Here is an 8,671-nt window from a genome sequence, read left to right as displayed (position 1 = left end):
CTCTCTCTTTTTGTTTTTGGGAGAAAAATAAAAAATAAAAACGATTTTTATTTCAGATCCCTTTATATTTGTGTTATATGGAGAACAAAAAAGAAAATAAAAGGATGTAAAAATTTGAATAATTGAAGGATATAACATTCAAGTAATTAAAAACTTACCAAATATGAGACTTCCTGAATTTGAGAGAAAACAAGAGACATGAAAGTCTAAAGAGTATCAAAAGGATTGATTGCTCGAGTCGATTAGGTTATAAAATTCTTTGAGATTTTTCTTTTTGATATGTTTGTGAACCATTCACAAATTTAGGTCACATACGAGCATATTAAATGAGAAAATAGTAATTATAAGAATTCCATCATTTACATATATTTGGGTTCAAAAGTCTAATTAATCATAGAGATCTCATTAACCGCACCATATTTTTGGAGTGAATTTTTGGCTCCTGCATGCCATCATCACAACTTGTCCTGTCTTTTTTTTTTACGTTATACTTTTTAAGTATTTTAAATTATTAATTGTTTTAACTTATAGTGCTTTTAGGTTTATTTTTAAAAAATATAATATTATCTCTTACAGACGTTACGTATGTATGTCTTACGTATGTATGTCACATCGTATAATACATCATTTAGTAAATAATTCAAAAAGGATTTGGAACTGTGCAAAATTTCTTAAACAAGAATAAAAACGAACACTTTTCATTATTCATTAAGAACTCACTTGGTTGAAAATGTACTAATTATAAACTTGAGAGAAATAGAGAGACTTCAAAGTAAAAACATATCAATTATATTAAAAATAGAAGGAGTACAACATTTGAAAATAAAAAATGTTATAAATCCATTGAATTGTGTGGATTGTCCTTTAGATTTACTCAAGACTTAATTGTATTCATGTATACATGTTCCCAAGATGATAAGAATCATTTGGATAACTATGTACCTACTAATTGGACATTTATCATGGGGGCCTTTGGGGTGATATCTCAACTCTATAAATAGAGATATCATTCACCTTTTGTAATACATACTTGAATAAGAAAATTATCTCCTCTATCTTATACTTGTCTTTTTCTTCTTATATTCTGAGCTTTCTTTACAACAAAAAATAGATTTGAATTCTTTTGGGATTTTTTTCTATAACCTCTTTCATTAACATGAAACAAAATATTTTAGGAATGATTAGAAATAACTTAGTAAACTATATACCCTACATTTATTATTTTACTTAATGAACATACATGTGGGACATAGGGAGTAGAAAGGTAAGAAATATTTCAATTAGATCCGAAGATTTTATTATTTTTCAAATGCATATATTACTTATAGAGTTTATATAACAATTTTCTCTGACGAAATTTTTTTTAAAAAAATTAAAATTGATCATAAAAAAAATTATTCATAATTTTGCATCACAAAAGCTATAATTCCATGTGTGAATGTAGTGCTTCTTATGTTCCATAGAACAGATATCATATTGAGTCACCCCTACGTGTATGTAATACATTGTCAATATTACTAAAAATTTCAAGTGTATTTTATGGTTATTTAATGTTTTATGATAAAATTTTGATTGGTCAACTTTGAAAGAAAAATAGTACTCCTATGAGATTTTATCAGAATTTTTTATGATCTATATGTAGAAGTTTACTTGTAATTATAACAGCTCAACACAAGTGACCTAATTGGTAAATTATTTTTTTGCCATAATATATCAATGCACAAGATATTTTGGTCGCAATTAATATCTATATGTCCTCTATTTTTTTTGGGTATGCGCAAGTCATATTAAGTGATTTTCCTTGTGGAATTTCTAATCCTCTTGATATTTTTTAAAGTGGATTTCTGAATTGTATATTATACAACCTAATATTCATGTGCAACACATGTGTAGAGAAAATAATATATTTAAAGATAGACATAAACATATTTGATATGTCCAAACTTACACCTTAATTAAGAGGTGTAAACGATCGAAGTCATTACAGAACTTAACGTGAGTTGAGATCGATTTCATAGATAATTTTTTTACAGAAAAGGTTTCACTGTCGCGTTTACTTGAATGTCATCATTATCTCCTGAAGAAACAATGACGAAAAGTAAATTGGGTTTGGTTTTGATATTATAATCACTAAGATTAGAATTAGAATTTCAGATTAACGACTAACAGAACCTTATGTTATAAAGTTGTTTTAATTGATTAAATAAAACTAGGATTGTGTTCCCCATAACCACTAGTTCTAGTGTTCTTCCGTAATTGAGTTTTAGACAATTCATCTTTGCAAAATATGTGCGAATTAATTTTATCTGACACTTCTCAGTCTAATTAGACAATTCTCACTCACTTCCTCTCGGCCTTAGAGTGTTGCCAACATTTACCCTCACTTACAACAGTTTGATGTTAACGTTCTTTTCTCTCGAATTGAAACTTTAACTCCAATTCATTAGGTTAGTTCAGCTTTTTCCGAACTGTCATTCTTCTCTCGAACAAATGACAGATACAAGATCACTCTAATGTGTGCACTCATCAGAATACATGAATATGAAAGCTAAACTACAGTTTGTAACCACAATTGTCTTTTACCCGTTTTACGAAATCACAGTTATAATTACGTCATGGATAATACAAACTCAGTCGTGGTATTTCTTCACTTATGATTTCACATAAACAATCAGAAATATACAATGAATATATGTTAGAAAGTAATTACGAGAATAAGAAAACCAACAATCACTTTAATAATTTGAGAATTGGGAATCCGAACTTCAAACTGAACTCTAATACCCCTCCTGTTGTTAATACGCTCAAGACTTTCAAGTATCTATGTTACTCTCAAGTTTAGTAATCAGACAATTAACAATAGGTAAGTTTTTAATTACTCTTCAAAGAATCATGTTTTTGCAATTTTCTTTTTAATATTTGTTTTTGTTGACCATTCAATATGTATTTTGAATTTATTATCGATAGACTTATTTGAATTTACAACATATTCGAGCCTATTAAATGAGAAAAATACTAATTAAAGAATTTCTTTAATTTTAATATTTGTGTTAAAAAGTCTAATTAATGATAGAGACTTCCTCAACCTTGCCTATTTGTGGGTGAATTTTCTTTGATCACTCTATTCAGTATACAATCACCGCAATTATGTTATACCTTTTAAATTTATTAATTTGTTTTTACTTATAACGTATTTATATATTTTATAAGTATAATATTTTTTTTACCCATAAATTCACATGTATGTTAGAGTCGAAAAATAAATTGAAGAGTTTTTCCACATATAATTAATTGTTGAGGCTTGAAAGTCTACAAATGATCAACTATAGGAGTACTCCAGTTGAAAATGACAATTGATTTTATATATTTTGATTTATTTTTTCTATAATCTTTTTCGTTGAGATATTATCCTTGTTTTAAATTCAATTTTAACAATGAAGAATCGATCTTGTTATTCTAAACGTGAAATAGATATATTTTTATTGACCATTTAATATCGTATATATACTAGCGGGCTATTCTAAATTTACCGCACCTAATGGCCAACAAAATAGATAACACTAGTTATATGAACTTCATTATCAAAATTAGAATTCTAAAACCAAATTTTTTTATGAGGAAAATTTAACTTTGACAATAAATGTTTAAATATACATTTTTATGTGAAGATTATTTTCCCTTTTGGTGAAGAGATGAGACTAATGGGGGACAATTCTTATAAAAAGGGAAAAATAAGTTCTTTAATAATACCTTATGTACACTCTAATCCAAATGAGAGATAAAGGAAACAAATTTAAAAATGATTTCAAATCCATGTAAATCAAAATAAATAAGCATATTCATGAGGCACTAACACTTGCTAGGTCAAATTGCAAAAGCACAAGTGAATAAGATGAAAAAAATTTAATGAAAAATTTTGATTTCGAAATAATCGAAGTCACTATCACATAATCATTGTCCTTTATTATAAGAGTAAAATGAACCGAATTTAATGTTTTTTTTTTGTACTTATACATTGTCTTAGCAACTGAATGATTCATTTCTCAAACTTAAATTGAATAACACAAAACAAATTCAGTAAAGGCAGACACACATATTTATAGAACGAAATTGTTCTTGCTCATTATATCAAAACAATCATGTTGAGCTCATTGTAAGATTCATATCTCGACCTATAGTCATGCAAAGACAACTTTAACATTGCTCTAACATTCCTCTTTCCCGAGGTATATTAATGACAAAGTTAAACTTATGGTTAATATCTAATTTATAGCAAATGAGATTTATTGTTCTAGCAAATGAAAAGTCAATCTTCACGATAATTCATGTTTCATTTCATTTCAATTCTTTTTAATTCATATAGCTAGTAATTGAATCAATAGAGACTTACAGGTTTCTTCATAGCAAAAGTAGATCTATAACAATCATGATTGTTGACACCATTCGTTGGGAATTCCAATAAGAGGAATGAATCCTCATCTTTTCATAGTCTAGAGATTATTTACGGAGATTCATATTGTGTTCTCTCCTGTGAAGCTTAACCGTCTAACTGGTGAGTAAAAATTCTCTTTGTTCCTACAAACACAAGTGTGTATTTATTTATAAGGATTAGGGTTAAAAGAGGGGGGGGGGGGGACCAATACTAGTTAACAATTAGTAGACAAATAAAAAATTGCACATAGTAGCACATAAGTAATATATCAACATTTTAAAGTTCTTTTTTAAAATAATAGAAGATTTTTAATATCATTTCTCTTTTAGTTCCAACTATTTCTCATTAAAATTAAAAAAATATCATTTAGATTTATCTTTCTCCTTTCAAATTATTGTTTTTTTTAAAAAAATAATAAAGATATTGGATATCATCTTTCTTCTAACTTCCAACAATTTCTACTTATAACTAGCAAAATATGAAGAATTATCACTCTCCCTAAATTAGCAAAAAATATTTGATATCTACATGTTTAACCAACGTAACCTGTATTCACGAGAATAGTAATTATCTTTATACTCTTTTAAATTAGGAATGTTATTATACGGAAATATGTAGCAGTTTGATTTATTTATGTATACACTAGTTATTGGAAACTTACATAAATATACAATATTAGAAAAAATATTTACCATTTATAGGAATAATATTTTTTTCTCACTTGAACAGTTTAATATAATTATAATACAATTTTAATACATATTACAAGGAACAATTTATTATTCACATATAATACAAGTTTTATTGATGGATAATACATTTATCACACATTTTAATACAGTCATAATATAATGTGTCAATTTCTTACCAAACAAACATATTTTATTTTTAAAAACAATTATAATACATATATAGCATACATAATTCACTTTTAATACATATTGCAGATTTAAAATAGTATTGTTATATATTGCTATAAGTAATAATAAATAAAAAGTATCACTAAAATCAATAATTATTTATTAAAGGGTACTAATCCAAGTGATTTTTCCTTATTTAAATTGCAAGTTATTTTTCCGTACATTTATTTTACATATTGATTCAGTTGACGTATACTTAGTTTATTGTATTACTTACATAAATCTCATAGTATAAGACTTAAGTTACATCTTATCCCTACTTTTTTCTATTTTAAAAAATCCCTTAAAATATCAGTCGTTCGGATACATAAATTTCATCCGGATACATTAATTGTGATACATTATAAAACTTTGTCTATTGCGCTTAATATGGAATATTAACGTAAAATTGATTTTTCCCCCATAAATCATGCGGAATTGATTTTTTTCCCCACAAATTATGAATAACTGATTGATATCAATTCATTACATCCGTAAGACAAATTCATAAATCAAATTATCATCTTCTCTATCAATTTGAAACTTTGAATCTCAAATCCGCCATTATTGATGATTGGACATAAGATTCACGATTTCAAATCATCAATTCAAAATCGTCGAGTATAAAAAAATTGTTCAAAGTATAACAAAGTGACAGAATTTTTTTTTGGTGGTTTTAACAAATGGGTCGAATCAATTTCCAAGAAACAATTTTGTAAATTCAATTGTTGAAGAAAGAGAGGGAGTTACTTCTACAAATGGAATTCAACACTAAAATAGGGTCAACTTTTTGAGCAAATGAAGAATACACCAGGTGTTCCAGTTACCAAATTCATGAAGTTAAGTTGAAGAAGGAATTACTAATACAATAAATATGGAGAAACGAATTGAGTCCTACAGAACCAACAAATTAATTATTCAAATGTTTTCTCCTTTTTCATTGAAGAATCTTTTAAACTTATCAACAAATTGTACTGATACAACATAAACCTATCGATCTTGTTGAGATATTCCACAGTATGACAAAGTGAGGTAAGGTATGAACGATACAAAAGTGATGGAATTATTGTTGGTTAAAATATTGATTTTGTGAATCTCAAATCAGTCATTGCAGCTGAGTTAGAGATCGATGAATTGAGGAAAAATTTGAAGATTTGATACATCGTTGATGTGAAGAAACAAAGATTGAATTTTCAATTTATCAACTATGTATTGATACAACAAACAAAAAGGCTGAAGAGATACATAGTTTTGATAGATCATCCATATCGTTTATAATGTTGTGAAATCGTTTTCTGATTTATATTTCGAGATGACTAGATTTATCAATACATTACTATATGTGTATCTTGTTTAAATTTATTGTATTTCTACTAGATACATTAAATAAGTAATTGTTACCTATAATATGTTAGGTTTGAGATACATTACTGTGTGAATTGTGATAGTTGTCATGTATTAAATAGATTTAGTATAAATTTAGATTTACGTATCATGCAAAAAAAAATTAGTACATGATACATTACTATTTGTGTATCTTATTTTATTTGAGAAATGTTGTATTTTATAAAAAGATACATTATACATGTAATTGTTACCAATAATAATTTTTAGTGAGTTGATATCTATATGATACATGTAATAAAGTTTGAAAATTGTTAAATATGATATATATTGTGCATCATGTACATATTAATTCATTTGATACACGATGCTTTATTTATAGAATATATATATATATATATATATATATATATATATATATATATATATATCAATTCGAGTACCTCAAAATCATGCGGTTAATAAACTCAAAAAATTCAAGTATCTTTGTTTCAATCTGATTTTGTAATCACACAATCAACAATAATTAAATTTTTAATTACTTAAAAGTATTCTATTCTTTAAAGAAGAGTTTTAGCAATTTCTCTACTTTTCTTTTCATTATCTTTCTAGCATGGATTGAAGGGATTAGAAAAAAGGAACATTTTGTTGTTCAATTTCCCCATATTTTTTTCCTTTGGCAAAAATTGTATCAATGAGATAGTGCTTTTTCAACTCTCTCAAAATGAAATTTATTCCAAACATATATGCCATGGTTCCTTACTTCGACAGGATACAAATATCTAAATTTAATATTTTTAGGGCAAAAATTGAGTGATGAATGTAAGAGTTACAGAGAATCGAAAGAGATTGGAAAATGAGACCAACATTTATTCTCTTTCATTGCCTGTTATTTATACACTCATCTCTCATTTGTTGCAGAACATAAAGAAATTAGGGGAAGATGAAAAACAAAAAAATTATTTTCTCGAATGTATTCATGCATACACTAGAAGGAGAATAAAAAAAGAAGAAATAAAATTGCAATAACTCAAATATTTGTATAATAGATCACTTTAGTTAATTAAGAACTTAAATACTTATAATGTTTTTATGTCATTTTTTGGTGTAATATTTTCTCTACACATACATTGCACATGTATGTTGACTCATAAAATAAATAATTCAGAAAATAATTTTTAAGACAATTCACAAAAGGGCATGAAATTTTGTAAAATTTCATCGACCAATAAATAATAAGAAGAAAGAAAACCTCAAGAGCACCACCACATGGCAAGTCTAATAAAAAATAATTGAAGATTTTTTTCACATAATTCAGTTGTTGAGGCTTGAAAGTCTACGAATTATTAACAATAGGAGTACTTGAAAATGATAATTGATTTTATATACTTATGAAATTTTTTTCTATCGTCTTTTTCGTTGAGATATTGATCCTTGTTCTTTATTCAACTTTACTACGAAGAATCGATATTGTTATTTCGAACGTAAAATATAAAGATTTTTATTGACCATTGAATATCTTGTATTTACTAGGTGACTATACAATGGCCAATTAGAAGAAAAAACACTAATTTCACCAATCGAGTCACAGGTATCTAACATAGTCATACCTAAGGACTTTTCACAAAGTGGTGACGAAACGTATAACTTGTACAAATCTTTCCATTTTCCAAGTCGATCCGATCCATTCGTTCGTAAAGCTATTTACTCGATCGCAGACATTTCTGGAACACCTCTAACAGAGGGGCAAATGAACTTCATTTTCAAACTTAAGATTTTTTTATGAGGAAAATTTAATATTGACGATAAATGTTTAATTATACAGTTTTATGTGAAGATTATTTTCCCTTTAGGTGAAGACATTTATTGTACTGATGGGGGACAATTCTCATAATAGGAACACGTAATGTATAAAGGATGAAATAGTTGAACTGTTAGTATAATAAAAAGGGAAAAAATTAAGTTCTTCAATGATACCTCATGTGATTTTACTTGT

This window comes from Solanum lycopersicum, chromosome 4, assembly GCF_036512215.1.
Source record: "Solanum lycopersicum chromosome 4, SLM_r2.1".
NCBI classification, from domain to species: domain Eukaryota; kingdom Viridiplantae; phylum Streptophyta; class Magnoliopsida; order Solanales; family Solanaceae; genus Solanum; species Solanum lycopersicum.
Note: the sequence above shows the minus strand (reverse complement) of the source record.